The following is a 19,080-nucleotide window of genomic DNA, read 5'->3' as shown; positions in this document are numbered from 1 at the left end:
CAATTAGACCATGGCACTAAGTGCCTCTTCCAGTCTTCTCTTGAACATCTCCAGGGATGGCGACTCCACCATCTCCCTGGGCAGCCCATTCCAATGGGCAATCACCCTGTCTGTGAAGAACTGCCTCCAAACATCCAGCCTATACCTCCCCTGGCACAACTTGAGACTGTGTCCTCTTGTTCTGCTGCTGGTTGCCTGGGAGAAGAGACCAACCCCCACCTGCCTACAACCTCCCCTCAGGTAGTTGTAGACAGCAATGAGGTCTCCCCTGAGCCTCCTCTTCTCCAGGCTAAACAACCCCAGCTCCCTCAGCCTCTCCTCATAGGGTTTGTGTTCCAGGCCCCTCACCAGCTTCGTTGCCCTTCTCTGGACACGTTCCAGTACCTCAACCTCTCTCTTGAATTGAGAAGCCCAACACTGGACACAGTACTCAAGGTGTGGCCTGACCAGTGCTGAGTACAGGGGAAGAATAACCTCCCTTGACCTGCTGGCTACACTATTCCTGATCCAGGCCAGGATGCCATTGGCTTTTCTGGCCACCTGGGCACATTGCTGGAATCCTTTAAGCAGAAAGGGAAAGGTAAGACTGAATTAGATGGGTAACTTTAAGTGAAAAAAACAAGTTTACAATTTGCCAGAAATTGATTGAAATTAGGATCTTAGAATGGAAAATGCTAGGCACTGTTCACAGACACTTGCCAGCCTGAAGGCAAAACCACTGTAAACTTGGACAATGCAAAACAGGAGTTCTAAGCAACCATATACTGATTATTTTAAAACATTAAATATGTTAAAAAGTAGAAATCCATACAACAGAAGGCCTACATATAAAGCCCAAGGAATAGCACTGGAGTTATTTCAGGTATGTATTGACTTACATCATAAAAGTTTCAAAATTCCTTCATCCAAGTCATCAGCTTCACACTAAATGAGTAAAATAGCAACACAGGAATGCAGCTACCGCTTACCATTCAGGCTGTAGACTTAGTGTTTAAAAGGTGACTTGTTTTTCCAGACATGCAGTGTAAGATCCCTAAAGACCTAGAAAAGGAAGGCAACAAAAGGCAACTAGAAAAGCACAGGTTTTACTTAGTGTGGCTGGAGGTCTGTTAATTCTATATGATTTTTGTTTTGAGATCTAACTGAACACATCAGTGTGAGGCATATTGAAATGATGCTGGAGTTGAGGCCTTCTGAATTTTCAACACTATTGTGCCCATAATGGCTTACTTGGTAACATTAAATTATTAATTCACATGCCAAATGTTGTGTTCATAGCTACCTTCAAGCCCTTGGGCTGAACTCACCTAACCGTGTTATTAAGGAGTGGGGCATTTCCACATTGTTTCAATTTCCCTCTCTTTGAGAAGGCACTGATAATACTCCTTTGCATTTATTTACTTCTCATAGCACAGATAGTTCTAGTGTTCCTTGAGCAGAATTAATTTTCATATTAAAATATCCCATATCTACTTGGTCAGTTAACACACAAACTCCTCATATTTCTTTTTGTAAGCTTACATGTCAAAGTAGGTGGGATGTGCTACATCAAAATAAACAGCAGTTATGATAGAACAGAATGGTAGTTTCTTAAGGTTTTACCTAATTTAGTATTGTAAAATTCCCTAACATTACACTAAGGAGAACAATACTTACTACATTATCACTTCAATTAAGAATTAAGGTTGTCTCCATTATGAATTCATTATGAAAACTCTTTATTTATAAGATAAATAAATTGGCCTACAACCTTTCTATACCATATCAGAGCATCTCTTTCAACCACACCATAGCCTAAGCTTATGAGTCTTTCATAATGCAGAAATATCAGGCTCCAAAATAAGAAGCTACAATACAGCCATTTCTCTTCAAGTAACTTCAAACACCAAAGTCTTTGTTTTGGTTCACACTTGGCATGAAAGCTGGCACTAGCGGCAACCAGCAAGCCAAAAAGGATGGGGGGAAAAAATGGAAAAAATATTTATAATTCTGATGAAAAACATTGTACAAACCCAGTGCTTGTTTGATTGTTGAAACTGAGAGCATACTTCAAGTAATGTATAAGACATTTTAAACAAGCTGAACTTTTAATGTTGCTAGAAACATAAAAGATTATTAAATCAATAACTGGAACATCTAATATTTCAAAATAGTCTACGTATTCCTTAAATCAACATTTTTCTTATTATATTTACCGGATGCTATTCCCACTAAATAAAAAGCTACATATAACCAATAACTGGAGTCAAGTAAATTGAAGGAGAGTTATTCAGAAATTAGTTCTAGGATAGCTATAGTACTTATAGATAGCATTTATTTACAACAAAAAGGAACACACACACAGCAGCACACATGCATACAAATGCTAGAGTCCTTAAGAAATCATCACAGCACGATCTCCACTTACATATGTTCCCTTGTGAAGTGGTAGCACTGCATATAGTGAAGACTGTGGAGTGGAAATATCCACAAAGATCAGCCTTTGTAAATCTTTCTGCAAGCACTGGAACTGACGCAGATAATTAAACTGTTTCATATAAGACACAGGCAAGGCCATTAACACAGTAGAAAGACAGGTAGTTAATTCACATAACAAAAAGCAAGTCCATAAAGTTGTTTCCAATTCAATGCTGCCCTTAAGAAGTGTGGTCTCCCTAAAAGGGTGCCTGTAGAGGCAGTAAGGGTCATCAGCTCAGCATTAGCCAATACATGACATGGCCATGAATCAGCTATGTGCTCCCAAAGAGAAGAAGTCTAAAAGTTTGTGGAAGGGACAGAAGAGGTCTTCTTGTTTCTGTTCAGGTCTCTCTACCAATTCCTGGCCCACATTCCTGCACATTTGACTGAAGTATTTGCACTGCAAAAACTTATTCTTTCATCCTGTCTCAAACTGAAGTGACAATTTCATTTTCATGTTGGTTTCAGCACTGGAAGTAGCAAAACTCCTAGCATTGCTCCTTCTTACAGGCTATGCCTTTCTTCAAAGACATCATTGTTAATAATATTGACATGAGAACAACTGGAGTTATTTTCTGAGCAAGCAAATGTTTAAAACACTTTGATGAGAGTCTGAGAAACTTACTGAGAGAAAAGTGGGAAGGAATACAGATCAAGGAAACAAGTGCCGAGTATTTTACTAAAGGCATAAACCTCAACTAGAATCAAACAGAATGCAAACAAATATAAAGTTTGGGTAGAACTAGATTTTGTCAGAATGTTCTTATGTTCATCGTGGACAATAGGAACAGAAGATGAGCAGAAATATAAGGAGTTCTTCCATACACACAACTTTCAACTTCCTTTAGGTTTATATACCATACTCACAACACAATATAAACTCTTAGCATTCAGCCCCATTTTCACCGAAGAACGGCTTCCAAAAAAACAGCTGATTTGGTTTTCTACATCTCTTCCCTGTCAACAGCTAAGCCAGCTGTGAATGCTGTCCAATACTTTCACAAGGCAGGGGATGGAGAAGAAAGGAAAAATGGTGCCCCAGGGCACCAATTCAAAGGTTTTACTATTGTCTTGGGCATAGTGTTTCGTGAGCACCAACTCAGGCTGCATAAGCAATCCTTGCAGCCAGCCCCTTCCCTATCAGCCTGGGAGGAACAGATGGAGCAAAACCAGGGCTTCTGCAGGGATATGAATGAGAAGTTACTGCATTTCCAGTTCTAAAAAAATACAATAATGTCAAAGAGAAATTAATGAAATGTGCTTGTTCCTAAATGCATGTTGAAGAGAACAGGAGAAAAAAATGTTGCCAGTGGCAAAGGAAAATGTGAGGGTAATGTTAAATACAGACAGTCTCAGTGAAATATTAAAAATAATAGAAAAATTATAGAGAAAAAAATTATGACTGCAGTTGCTTACAAGCCCATCTCACTGAAGATATGGGAGATTTTTTTCCCAAATATTTAAATACTATTTTCTAATGCCCTAGCTGCAACTTTAGAAAGAATAATCCAAAAAGATTCAAGATAGCTACTGATGCAGAAGGACTGCAAAAAACTACCAAAATTCTGGCAAGATGCCTACAAATAACGAGAAACTGTTTTGGGAGGACAAGGATGGATAGTATGTTTCCACAGCTGCACCCAATAGCTCAAATAACTTGCTGAGAGACAGATCTAGTTGCAAAATGAAAAAAAAAAAAAAAACCAAAAAAAAAAAAAACAACAAAACAAAACAAAACCAAAAAACCCTAAAAATAATTGTTTCAGGGTTAACAAAATACATGTATTTTAATCAGAGAAGGGAGCTTCTAAATTGATTCAACTGATCAGAAATGCTAAATAAATTTCAGTAAAAATAACTTGTAGATCATCTCTGTAGAGCATGCTCTAAGCCATTTGAAGATATTCTTGTGAACTTTGTAAGTTGTCTATACCTAAAGACATTGTCAATGTCTTCACATGTATGAAGTAAACCGTATTTGTTTTCAGACCAAAATGTTTTCAAAATATTTTGCTTAAGATAATATAACAAACAGAGAATATGATAAGGACCTCAGAGACATTTCCCTGGGGCTATTTTATTCCACAGCCATCTAATATAGGGACTTCTAAACTCCAAAGCACCTGGAACTGGCTGCCATCACAGAAAACATATTGAACAGATGGCCTGCAACCTGTTACAGCTTGCAGTCTCCACAGCCCTAAAACACCAATTTCAGTAAAATGTGCAGCGAAAGCTCATCAAAATGTGTGGTATTTGTAAAGTACGATCTCATTTTCAAATCCTCTTGAATCAACATAAGTTTAATTTGCATTTCATTGTGCTACTTACTCTAGGTCAGGCACATAACCCAAACCTATATCAGGACATCATATGCATCTCCTGTCAAAGGAAGAAACCCACAAATTAAATAAATAAAAATAAGAGTAAAACTAGAGTAGAGCTGCTTGTTTATGAGGAATATACTCTCTGACTGTAAATGAACACAGTCCATCAAACCAAACTGGACATAATATGAATTAAAAACCCAAAAGTATCCCCAGGTGTGGACATGAGGTCCTCATCAGCAAATCTTTTGCTTTTTAGATTTGTTTTTATTGCACTCTAATATTGCTAGTGCAAACAAGCAAATTGATGCATTAAAATCTAAGTATGATTAATTCTGAAGAGCTACATTTAAAGTTTTAAGATCTTGATAAGCTTTCAGTATAGTGCAGCTGTTCTCACAAAGATGTGTTGAAAATATAGTGCCAAATCTTTAGTTTGGTTTAGGACATATGAGTTGAACAAAAGAGGTTCAAACAAATGTGCCTTTCCTAGTGTTGACTCAATGGTGAGTTGACCTGAATCATCAGCAGGATCCAGTGGTACTTCTTGTGTCCATCCAGCGTGTTTCTGGCATAGTCCACTGCAATGACAGCCACATGAATAAAAAAACCTGAGACCATCAGCTGTGTAAGTCAAACTGTACAGATGCAAGATTTTTGAAACAAATATTCAGTGGTTTCCTAGCTTTTTACAAACACATCTTTTAAAGTATTCCCTTTCTTCTAGCCAGCATTACAGCTTGAACTTTATATGTCATTTGTAAAGATACCTGAATACCAAACACCTGTAACAAACCTAGGATTTCAGCTAGGCTAAATGCATCAACAAGTAGCCTGGACTCCCTGCTGGGCATCTGACTGACCTGCAAATAAATCTGGCTGCCAAACTGTCTCCTTTAAAAAAGTTACAGGGTAAAATACACTTATTCCACTCTTGCACTCCCCAAGTATTTATTCATTCTCCTAAATCCTCATTCTGCCTCGAATTGCTCTTTGGCAAGCTGCAAGACCAAAGACATCAGGCCTTGGCTGCCTCTGGGAGACGGGCATGAGCTGCAGCCACTTTATTTTTTCTTTTGCTTTGATAAACTCCCACTGACTTTTGGGCTGGGTTGGCTCGATCCATGCTGCTTTGATGTGCTTCCACAGCATAGACTTAAACTCTCCTTTGCAGCAACCAATGAAGGCACAAACTGTACAGATTCCCTCTGTCATGGTACCTCTCTTCTGCAAAAATACTTAGTGACTCAGGGCTCAGGAGATTTGGTCTGGAAAATGAGCATCAATGCTCATTGCATCAATGACCGAAGAGGCAGCTCTGAAAAAATGCCACTAGGTACCTCTGTTCCCCGTGAAACAGGATGGCCAGGAGCAACAGAAAGACTTGGTGAGAGAGACCAGTGAGCAAGTTGCAGTAGGATTTATTCAGAAGAAAAGACAGACATGGAACAAGGCTTCTGATCCTACAGTGAGGTTAACCAATTGTATTAATTTTTTTCTCAGTGGCTTTAGATTCTCTCACATTTCTGAACACTGGCAGTACTTGTATATTTTCTGTTAAGTTAGATTTGTCAGACAGTTTTTCTCCAAAGATACCAAACTTCTATGGTGTACCAGCAAAGTAAAACTTACTGTCACATGATGAAGTCTATGGGTGGGCCTAGCTTCTCTACTTCATTGGCATTATGACACAAGCCACACACACACAGAGAAAACAGACCTGAAAACACCTGTACTATGACACATTTTTCCTTAGATTTAAAACAGTAACTTTGTGGTATCCTTAGATGTCAGGATGGATTACAATATAGATTACTTTAACCAGTGTAAATTATTTCATAACAACAAATCTCAGCTACAAAAAGTGAGTAGTACATAGTCAACTGGTGAAGAAACTTTAGGTCATATGAATGCATATATTTAATTCTTCCATTAAATGTTGTATTCTGAAATCCAGTCACTACACAGTCTTTCCTGCAGTTAGGACCTTGCTGATAGGCAGTGTGATAAATTGCAAGCAGCAGACCAATGCTGACTTTTAAAAAGCAAAACTTTACCTGGGCCCTGGTGTACTTTACACTATCTGATGATGCCTCTTTCCAGTTATGTCTCTAATTCCTCGTGGTATGTCAAATTCTGACCTTCCGACATGCTGCTAACTTATTCTATGGACACGGTCAGCAGACTTGAATGCTTAATATTAAATTGTACTGTCCATGCATTACAGTTTACAGTGCACTAAAAAAATAAATAAATAACTAGCCTCATTGTCAACTATTATGGAATTCCCTGCTAAAGTTGATTCATCTCTCCCTAGTTGTTTTACCTGCAGGAATTTTCAAAGAGCAGGTTTTTCCTTTGACTCAGATGCTATCATTACCATCTACTTTCCTGCCTAAAACCAAACCAAGCCAAACTAAAATTAAAAAAAAAAAAAAACCAACAACCAAAACAAAACAGCACTTCCTATCACAGAAAGCACTTCACATTCTGAGCTTGACAGAGGTTAGGACTACTCAAAAGTGTATCTAAAAGGAAAAGTGGAAAACTTGCTAAATTTCATTACATGTATCACCTCTGATCCTTTCACAGTAACTGCATGTTATTTAGGAAGTGTGTTAGAGGTGTGTTACCTAAAGTTCCACACTGTAAGTGTGTGCCAAAAATGTTAAAGTTACCCATAACAAAGACGGGAAAAGGAGTAGCTTTGCTTACTTTTCACTTGCATTGACCTATTTAAAAGGAGCTTTCACAGTAATTTTCAAGTAATCAATCACTTAAGGACAAGCCAGTCTTTCTATTTGCCCAAGCCAGACAAGAATTGTTCTTCTGATTTCACAAGGACTCATTACCTAGTAGGTGAAAAACAAAAAGCTAAAGTATAAAATAATTGAGGTTGTCTTTTATCTAGTTTAATATAGAAAGTGGAGAGTAGATTTACAAATTTGAAAACTTAACACTTGTGAAATACAGTTCTACATACCATCAAAAAGTCAATGATTATGTATTGACTATTTTGGTTACCCATCTCACTCTCCTGCTTTGCTCCAGTGAGTCAGCATTTTAATCTTCCAAGTGCTTTTGATGCACTTACACTGTAGCATATAGATAACATCTGCTTTTTAACTAAAGAATTGCCTCAAGAAAGTATTTCACACCAGCCAGCCCAGAAAACAAAAAGTTTTACAGGAGGTAGAGTCTGTCTGCTGGTCTTGCTGTTCCTAAAATACTTTGTGCTGGTCACTCTGTTCCTGCACAGAGAGGGGTCCAGGTCAGAGCAGGGGGCAGTGCATGGAGTGCTGGGGCTATTGCAGGGAGACACTGTCCCATTCCTGCTTCCTGCATTGCAGTCAAGGAAAATCAGCACATGCTGTGACCACTCTGAGCCTTCTGAGCCCCATTATGATCTGGCCCACAGTGCTGCAAAGTCTGATGCTTATCACAAGGCTGAGGGATGCCTCATCACCCCTTGAAGCCTGGCAGCCTCAGAGGGGACACAGCACAGGGATGCAGCAGTTTGTACTGGTGTCTGACCCTAGGGATCTCTTCCAGACCCACATGGCGTGTGACTTAGCCCCAGGAGAGCACGCTCAGCTCTACACTGGTACTGCCAGTCACCATCTAAAGGACACAGAGTGAGTAACCTGAACTCTGGGTGATATACATCCATGCCACACAACTCCAGGACACTGCCCAGCAGTCTCACAACCCTGAAGACTTGTCCATACTGTCTACTTCCACTCAATACAATAGCTCTCCCTGTCCATCTGATACTCTCCTTCATGGTGCAAGCTAGTAGCCCTGGTGATGCTTCAATCCTTCTGCTGCCAGAGAGTGTGTAACCACATGTAGCAATGTGTTACCTCGAGTAGCAGGACACATTAAAGTTTATCACAGATGTCAAGTGACCAGAAACAGGGAGCCACCAGCATCTCCACCCACATCACATCAACTACATTGTTCCCTGCCATGAAGAAGGCAGTTCTGCCATCACTGGCACCTCACTGAACTATGTGTTTGGTAGGACCAGTGTAGATGCATTTGACTGCAAACCTACAGCAAACTGCTTTAGCAAAGGATTTTAAGATAAAATCATAACTAAAAATAAGAGGCCGCCTTCATTGCAAGGAAGATGAACAACTGTTCATGAAATTGTTAAGAATACCTACTAACTTCAGCTGGTTCAGCTTTTCATAGGATTCATTTTTTCTTTCACATAATTTATTATCCTAAGGAATCAAATTGCTTTGCTTTGTTTTGGTTTGTTTATTTGTTCCTAATGAAGAACTTGCTCCATTCAAATGGAAGCATTTGAAGACAGACTAATTCTAAAAACGTAATCTTGCTCTTCTATTTAGCACCAGGAAATAGTCTTCTACCATTGAGAGAGAAGCAATAACTTCTGCCTTCAGTGCAAGGGCATTGTGCTGGTAGTGTTAATCCATTTCAACAGGACAGTAGATTTCAGGTTCAAGCTCCTTTTTCTTGAAATAATTAATTTCCTGATGTGGTTTTTAAAAGCAGAAGCATTTGAAATGAGCATAACCAGAGCTTATCCATGGGAAAAGGGTTCGCTTGCTAATGAATATTACAAACCGGCATGATATCAGCTCTCCAGAGGAAGCAGGGGAAGAGTACCACCCTGAACAGAGCTCAGCAGGAATGAAAGATGTTTAATCCAGAGTTAAATGAGATGGGAAACATTTAATAACATACTTGAGATTAATATTTTGTCACACAACTACAGGAAATAACCCAACAGATAAGATTTTTACAGGAGAAGGAGGAGGAAGAAGAAGAAAGAAGAACAAGAAGAAAGAAGAAGAAGAGAAGAGGAAAACAAGAAGAAGAAGAGAAGAGGAAAACAAGAAGAAGAAGAAGGAAGAAGAAGGAAGAAGAAGAAGAAAAAGAAGAAGAAATAGCATTATTCCCTTGCAATTCCTAAAGTATACTTTGTTCAGCAGATGACCAAATCTAACAGAAAAAGTGTGTACAGCCTTAGACCATGCATGAAAACCAGGAAAATATTCACTCATACAGAACATAAAGTATAGGGAGAGAAACAGGCAAATTAATAATCCTTTGGCAAGGACATAGTATGATATTTAGGAGTTTGATTGTTCCTCCCAGGCTCTGCCATTGTGAGCCTTTGGGCAAGTCACATCACTCTGAGAACCAACTCATATATCTATAAATTAAACAAGAGAGTAGAGTCCTCTTGGCAGATCAAGAGAGTTTATGCTGGGAAAACAATTCTTTAAAAGGTTTGAAACTAACAGTGGACGTGACTCCACCAAACATGAGCTCCTGATGTGCTGTCAGGGCCGAAGGGAAAAATGTGTCCCCGAAGGCCTCAGAGGAAGAAGCCTGAATAGGACTGGAGATCATGAATTAACTGTGTACTTGGCACTCAAGCATCTGATTTTGGAAGGCTGTATCAATGCCTGGTGTGTACAATGCAAGAAAGTCACAAAAGCTCATGGTAAATAAAGGACTGGAAGAAACTCCATGAGGCAGCTCCACTTATCCTATTAAATTATATCTGATTTGATCATGGTCTAAGAATTTTGACAGAAGGCTCTTACAGGTAACAGGTAAACACTACAAACAAGCTCAGGCAGACAAGTTTAGACCGCTGAACACCTTCCCAGGGTGATGACAGGTTCTCTGTCCTTGATCCTTTTAAGTCAAGATTGGATATTGCACTCTGAAAATCATACTTCAAATAGGAATTAATTTAGAATACATGCAGAAGATAACAATGATTTAGGCTTACATACTCAGTAGTCTTTGAAAAAAAGCTCTGATGAAAAGTAAGTTGCAAAATATTATTCACGGAAATACTGGTTCCTTAATATTATTCTGCCAGTTCACTCTGCTCTGCTAAGACCTCACCTAGAGGACTGCATCCAGCTCTGGTGCTCTCAAGACACCTCAAGACATGGACCTGATGGAGCAAGTCCAGAGGAGGGCCCTGAAGATGATGGGGGGCTGGAACACCTCTCCTACAAGCACAGGCTGAGGGAGCTGGGATTGTTCAGCCTGGAGAAGAGGAAACTCTGGGGACACCTAATAGTGGCCTTCCATTACCTGAAGGGGGCCTACAAGAAGGATGGAAAAGGAACATTAAAGGCCTGTAGTGGTAGGATGAGGGGCAATTGTTTTAAATTAGAGAAGAGCAGATTTAGGTTGGACGTTAGGAGGAAGTTCTTTACCATGAGGGTACTATAATACTGGAACAGGTTGCCCAGGGAGGTAGTTGAGGCTCCATCCTTGGAGATACTCAAGGTCAGGTTCAACAGGGCTCTAGGCAACCTGATCTAATGGACGATGTCCCTGCTGACTGCAGCAGGGTTGGACTAGATGACCTTTGGAGGTCCATTCCAACCCAAACCATTCTATGATTTTATATGATTCCTATAATGGTAAGTTACTCATTAAAGATATTTTTTCTTATATTTTAAATAAGTGGAATAGCAAAGGATAACATATATAGTAAAATTATGGCATACAAAATGTAGCATTTGCTGCACAGTTTAGACTGATATATATGGATGCAGAAAAGAGGTGAATGAGATTTAAAAGTGACCAAACAAAACCTTTATAGGAGCTGATGCCACTAAGGTCAGTCTTCACAAATCCATCCCTGGCTGCATGTTTTCTCCTTATCTAAACCTTTACTGTCAGGTCCCTGATGCTTCTACCCTCTAGCTGCTGCCTACCTTCCTTGCCAGCCCTCAGCACAGGTCTTCCTCAGCTATGTACCTCTTCTCATCCTGGCTAGGACAGTGCTCTGAGTCTCCAGCATCTATGTGCTCCAGGTGCTAGGTGATTCAAATGGAATTTACAGGCCAAGCAACCTATAAGCAATTAGCTTATTGAAACAGCTCCCTTTGAGGTTAATTTACAGAGAAAGAAAGGACCATCAAGCACGTAGTACATGTTGCTTTTAAACAAAAGGCACTCAGATTATTTTATGTTATTCGCTTTTGGTTTTGTAAAAGATACAAAACAATAGTCTAGCTTAGCTGATACATGTTGATATGTTGCATCACTTCAGTAACAGGAGTCATAAACTCTGCTTAATTCAGATTTTAAGGCAGGTTTATGGCTACAAGCATTGCTCATTATCTCAGATACTCCAAACAGATATTTGCATTGTGGTCTATCTATTTATTGATTATATTGCCAATTATAATTTCATGCTCTTTGATTTCTGCTCCATTTATCATATATTCAGCTATCTTCAGCTACCAAGGACCCAAGAAAGCAGATGACACGCTGAGGTGATCTGTTGCTGTTATACATTAAAGGGTGTATATAAATATGTACAATCACATACACACAAATAAATATTGAATGTCACTACAGAAGCTAAAACTCTGGCATGTAGAAATTCAGAGTAAGACTTAAAAGGATCATCATATTAAAAACTTAAATTACATTAAAATGCATGGTGGATTTTTAAACTTTGTACTGACGCTTGAATTCATGCTAAAGTTATGTTTTATGGTTCTTTATATAAAAATTTGGACTACGCATCTTTTATATATATATATATATATATATATATATATATATATACACACACATGAAAATTAAGATTTTTATCTAATATCATGACCTCAGGACTTTAAAATTACAATTCACCCTCCAAGTTGCCAATGCCAACCTTACAAGTTCCTGGCATTAGGGAGATGTGCGTTAAAAAAGATCCAGTGATTCCTAGTGCTGATCTCTCCAGATGTTTATCCCACATGCTGTGTATCGGCAGTAGTGCTGATGCAAGAGAACATTCAGTCATTTTCTGCGATAAGCTTGTGAAAATATTATATTTCTTGATAACTAAAGTATTTTGGATGTAGAAAATTATTATTATTTGTAAAGGTAAAGAAATTAGAAATTAGAAGGTAAGCAAAAGTTCTTTGTCCCAAGGTATATTTTTCTTACAAGTTCAAAACCATTGAAAATATTGACATGCTTAATATATACAATATTTATATTTGTATATACAATATACAAGTAATACAAGATCAGTAATAGTAAGTACTTGCTTATCAGTATAAATAAAGCCCCTTCATAGAATAGTATATGCTCTATGGATTCGATCAAAGACATATATACTGGACTAAAATTCATGCTCCTTAAGAATATACAGTAATATATGTTCATAAGTAGTGAAAGCAGAATCATGGAAAACAGAAAATAAAGCCTCTAAAGGATCTTTCCATGACTATAACTGACTGAAAGCACTAAAAGAGGGACCTTTTAGGTTTCTATGAATACATGCAACATCAGTGATAGATTCAGACTTACAGTTTATGTTTGTCATTCTTATTTTACCACAGTTCATCTATAAAAACCTTACATTAGGAAGGTTCATTCCTTATTACAAATATTTTGATGGAAGGGTGCCTTGGTATTTATTTTAAATGCACACCTAAGCCAATCAACTTCACTTCCTTACTGTAGAATCTGAAAAACAGATACAGCAGGAACAAGTCAATGGATCAAAACCATCCTAATCTTAGTCATATGAATAATTATATGGTAAAAATTAACAAAGAAATAACAAAAAGTAGCAGTAGATTTTCTTCTTTAAGGGCAGATATTGTGAAACAATTACTCCAAGACATACATCTTACAAAACCAAAACCAAAGCAAACCAACCAACCAACCAAAACAACACATAAAAACCCCAAAACAACCAAACAAAAAAACACAAAGCAAAACAAAACAAACAAAACCCCACCAAAGCAAACAAACAAACAAGATATTTTAAAAGGTTAAAAAATAAGTTCTTGTGAAAATTTTAGATTTCTACCTCATGGTTTCCAGCCTGTGTTAGCACTATATAACATCTAAGATGTGTCTGTTCTCAGCAACTGTGTGTGGGTCTTCATACAAGCATGTGTACTGTGGTAGGGTTGCATTCATAATCTGATCATAATGGGCATGGTACAGGGGCATTGCTTACTCTCTATACTGCTGAGGAACTGTTTGGCCAGGTTTGGGGGAAAGGGATCAGGAGACTGCATCTGCATTTGAATTAGATATGCCAATTTTCCCAGTTAGTTCTGATTTTCAGTTACATATATAAATGCATGCCACATTTGCAAATATCTCTCTGTACTTATATTGTCATCACCAATATGCCAGCAGGATGCTGCTCAAAGTAGTTGCTTTATAGACGCAATCAAGAATTTCAAATGGAAGCTGTTTGCACCAAAAAAAAAAATCTCTCTTCATCAAAACCTACTTTTCTATTTATGGAAACATATTGGTTTCAATTTAAATGCCACTGGTGCACAAAGGCTAATGTGAGATTCTAACTGAAAATATTTTAAGTGTTTCAATCTTATTGCAGTAAATATTTTCCCTCCAAATTTTAAGTCAGCATGTTTAATTACCAGGCTTCTGTTACAGCTCCTCTTTATAGAGCAATTCTCACAACACACTTCCAAAAGTGCTAAAATTACTCTATAATAATCTACCTGCAGGGCTGTGATCTGAATAGAAACTCTGTTACTTGATTTGTTGCACAGTACATTTCTGTTGTACATGTTTTTCTCTGACACCATATGACAGAAGTATTGGCACAGTCCTTCCCAGTTTATCAACATCTGGGATGTCTCAAGAGAACCAAATAAAATCTGCTTTTTGTAAAATTCCAGCAGCATGTAGCCTCTAAGCCAAGACTGATTCCACTTTACCACATCTGAAGCAATTCAGATAAATGTTGAACATTTCTGTGCATCTCTCACACAATCTTTTTTTGAAGATTTTCGTCAGGCTACCAACCATGCCCTTGCATGGCATGACCTGAACAGATTTCAGTATCAATCTCTTCCCAAATCTTTCAATTTTGTTACTGACTATGAATAATTATATCAAGTAAAGTTTCTTTTTCTCAGCCCATGAGCCCTTACAGAATACCTCAGTTTTACCTTTGTGACAAGCTTCCAAGTTCTTGATTTTTCTATATACGAGCTGAGAACTTCTGTCTGTCACAAAGGCTCTGGCTCATTCAGAAAATCTCTTCCATGGCTGTTAGGTACCTATCCCATGGGTTCCCTGTTGTTTAGGATGCTAGATTCTCTCCCACCCCAAACCAGAAGACTTCCAGGAGGGGTTTTGTGTGATAAAATAAGCAGCTTCTTTTACCTCTCACAAACTGCACTTAAGGAGTGTTACATATGCTGCTTTACACTTTTCAGATTTCCATACTTGTCTGCTGGAGGTCCTCCAGACACTGATTTAGCAGCACCTGCTGGTGTTTAATTTTGCTAATGATTCCTTCCTGGAAAGGAAAAATAGGTGAGGCATAAGTAGGACTGAGTCTTCCACAAAGACACCATGTGCTTCATTTACCTCAAATGCACTTCAGGTAGCTTACTGAATTATGTAGGAAATTAATTACCTTTACCCATGGCCTGCTTCCCTTAGGGGTACTCCCTGTGCCCAGAAGGACTGCTTCATGGGAAAGCAGCAAGCACCTCTGGTGAAGGAATGAACAAACATGAATTTCCCAATCAGAGAAAGGGAAAAAAGGAAAACGAATGAAGTAATTTTAGCTCCTACATTAGTACACACAGTGTATTTGCATGGTTTCCTAAGCCTAGAACACATTAAACTTGCTGTGCATGCATCAGTATTTCCTATAAACATACATATATGGGAGTCCCATCTACATACCCAGCCTCTCTGTTTGACTGGGTGCTTCCCCTGTCATTGACAAGGGCCAATTGAAGCATAAATAGATATCTGACTCTTGGAGGAGGAAGGAAAAGGAAAAGCATTTCCTCTTGCAATAGGACTCTTCACATTACTAATACTGTAACTATTGCACTGTTACTGAACACCTCTGAAAAAACTGGCAGCCTGAATCCATTGGCTATACCAAGGAGTACAGAGCCCAAACCAAATCTTTTGGAAGTCAACAGAAAGTCAGATATTGATTAAAAGACAGTTGGATTCGGGCCTTACTAGTTTATCAGTGCGTAAGGATGTGGAGTAAACTGTAACCAAATACACGCTTACATCTGGAAGTACTTAAAATAATGTGATTAAAATATAAAATCCATATGTAATGCATGATTTTGCAGGAAGTTCTAACATCACAACATGCTGCTAAAAGGAAAAGCACATTACTGGTCAGGTCCCTGGTTACTGAATGGTCATTAAATGGGAGAGCCCTGAAGGGGAAAAAATAAAACACTTGAAAGTAATAATTTGCTATTGTATGCACCGAAGAATCTTTTCCTTCAAAGAATCTTCATTGTTTACTTACCAAAAAGGGTGTTCAGAAATACATAAAAAGGTGCCACTATCACATACTCTAAGTGAAATGGGAAAAAGACTGCCATTCCGAGCACTGAACTTGTATGCTCAAATACCAGAGAACAGCCACTGAGTCTAAATCCCCAAGAAGTCTTTTGCTGGTAGTTAGGTTCAGATTCACATAAGTTTGGAGATGTGTTGCCAAATGCCAATCTCAGATACCTATACAACAGTTTTGCAAGCACTGAGCCCTCGACACTTCACATGAAGACACGGAAGCACTGTTTTAAATGTATTTTATATATTATTTGTCTATATATTAAATAAGAGCATGCGCTTTTCAAAATCTGACTTCTTGACTTAGTGTTTGTTATCACAATGAGATATTGAGAAAATCTACCCTCATTTGTCCATGCTTCCATCTTGTGAAATCTAACTAAACGCAGTTAAATCTTGCTTCAAAATAATTAAACCAAACACCTTCTAAATTTTGTATTTTGATTCTCACATTATTGTTCTGTCAGTTTATCTCTGACTTAAAATATCTTTAGCATCATCAGCTGACATTTTTTTGTTTGCTTTAATTTCTGTTTTGTTTGGTTTTGTTCATGCTGGTGACCTTAGCATACTTTGTGATGGACAAATGAGGCCTCTGCAAAACTTGCACCTAAACAGAACCAACTATCACACAGAACCATGAATTTTCATGTCTATTACTCCTATCATAATGAACTCACATCAAATTAGAAGTACAGCTCCTTAATAATATCTTTAGACAACTTTCAGGATCATAATGGTATTCAAGATCACTGCTGGAGAGGTGGGCCCAAGCCAACCTCATAAAGTTCGACAAGACCAAGTGCAAGGTCCTACATCTGGGTCGGGGCAATCCCAAGCATCGATGTAGGCTGGGCAGTGACTGGCTTGAGAGCAGCCCCGAAGAAAAAGACTTGGGAGTACTGGTGGATGAGAAGCTCAACATGAACCTCTAATGTGCACTTGCAGCCCAGAAAGCCAATCACATCCTGGGGTGCATCAAGAGAAGCACAGCCAGCAGGTCAATGGAGGTGATTCTCCCTTTCTACTCAGCTCTGATGAGACCCCACCTGGAGTACTGCATACAGTTCTGGAGCCCTTATTACAAGAAAGATATGGATGGGCTGGAATGTGTCCAAAGAAGGGCCGTGAGGATGATCAGAGGGCTGGAGCACATCTCCTGTGAGGACAGGCTGAGAGAGTTGGGGTTGTTCAGTTTGGAGAAGGCCTTATTGTGGCCTTCCAGTATCTGAAAGGGGCCTACAGGAAGCTGGGGAGGGACTTTTTAGGGTGTAGGATAGTCATAGGACTAGGGGAAATGGATCCATGCTAGAGGAAGTGTGATGGTTTGATTTAGATTTAGATTAGACATTAGGAAGAAGTTCTTCACTGTGAGGGTGGGACACTGGAACAGGTTGCCCAAGGAGGTGGTGGAATCCCCATCCCTGGAAGCTTTTAAGGCCAGGCTAGATGGGGCTCTGAGCAACCTGATCTAGTGTGAGGTGTCCCTGCCCATGGCAGGGGGGTTGGAACTGGATGATCTTTGAGGTCCCTTCCAACCCTGACAATTCTGTGATTCTGTGAAAATAAAAAAGGAGAGTGTTCCCCATGCTACCCAGCATTTCAAAGTACATAGTGCATCCTAATTGCTAGCAATGTTTTACATTTAGCTAAAAACTCCATTCAAAACTTGTTGCTGAACGGACTTCTGTCTGCAGTGACCTGAGTTGTTAACATTCCTGTTGCTAGTGGTAACATTCCTATCTTGAAAAATACCCAGGAGAATGTTTAGAAGTAGTATCTTTCTGAAACAGGCCATAAAAGGTGACTGATACTCAAATACCACAGGTTTCTATTTTCTGCTAATAAATCAACTAGCGATTGCTGATGATCATCATTTGACACTCAGCTTATAAAAGGATACTAACAAAAATCAGTTGGTGTTTTCCCTTATCTTGAATGACTTCAGTAGAAGAAAATTATCTTAGGCACTAGCTCAAACATTTTAGAAAATTCTATGTAATCAATGAAATCATAAAAATCAGTAGTGATTCATTTTCATTGATGCAGCTCATTTGTGTGAGAATTTAAATGCTCTGTATAGATACGATTCAATTAAAAAATATAGGCAAACATTAATACTTTCAGTATTATCAATTATATCTTCAGAAAGGTAATCCCAAATCTACAGAAGCAGGCAATTTGTCTAAGGTAAGATGGGCTACATAGCATTTAAAATGTAAACAAACAGAACATACTGTACTGCTTTAAAACCAAGCTTTTATTTTCATCTATACATGTCTATGCTGACTTCAACAGAACCACAAAAAAAGAACCAAGTTCTGGCTAAGTTTCCAATTGAAAAAAGTAAGTTTCTTCTAACTTGACTTTTATTATGGCATTTAGTATCTTGGCATCTCTATCTTATTATTTATATAGAATTTAATTGCATGTGGAAATCTTATATGAAAGATTAGCACAAATCTCATGTGTTCAATGCAGTTTGTGATTACTGAAATATGTGATTTTTTCTATACATCATAAAATACTCAGTAAATAGAAAAAAAATGCAAACAATTTGCATCCTTTTAAGATCTACTGGCATTTGGTCTTTTGCAGTAGCAAACTCGAGGTGTCCTGTAAGCACCAGATTGAATGAAACCTGCTTCCCTACAGCTTCCTGCTCTTTGCTTTTTAACTCCAAATTCTTTCTTCTCACTGCAAATGGCCAGATCTCTCTGCATTGCCTATTACACTATCACCTGGCAGGAGAAACTGTTCTGTGACTTCTCTGGGAGTGTGCACGTTTTGTTTGGCCACTGAGCTACTGCCAAACAGAATGTATAACAGCTATGTTCTGCCTGCCTTTTCCTCAAAACTGGCACTGATCTGGGTTTCTTTCCTCTGTATACTCACAGATTTTCATAAAACATGATATTCATGGAGAATTTCATCTTTTGGATTCAACTGAGAGAGACAA

Source organism: Indicator indicator, chromosome 1, assembly GCF_027791375.1.
Source record: "Indicator indicator isolate 239-I01 chromosome 1, UM_Iind_1.1, whole genome shotgun sequence".
Lineage (NCBI taxonomy): Eukaryota > Metazoa > Chordata > Aves > Piciformes > Indicatoridae > Indicator > Indicator indicator.
This window is presented reverse-complemented; position numbering follows the sequence as displayed.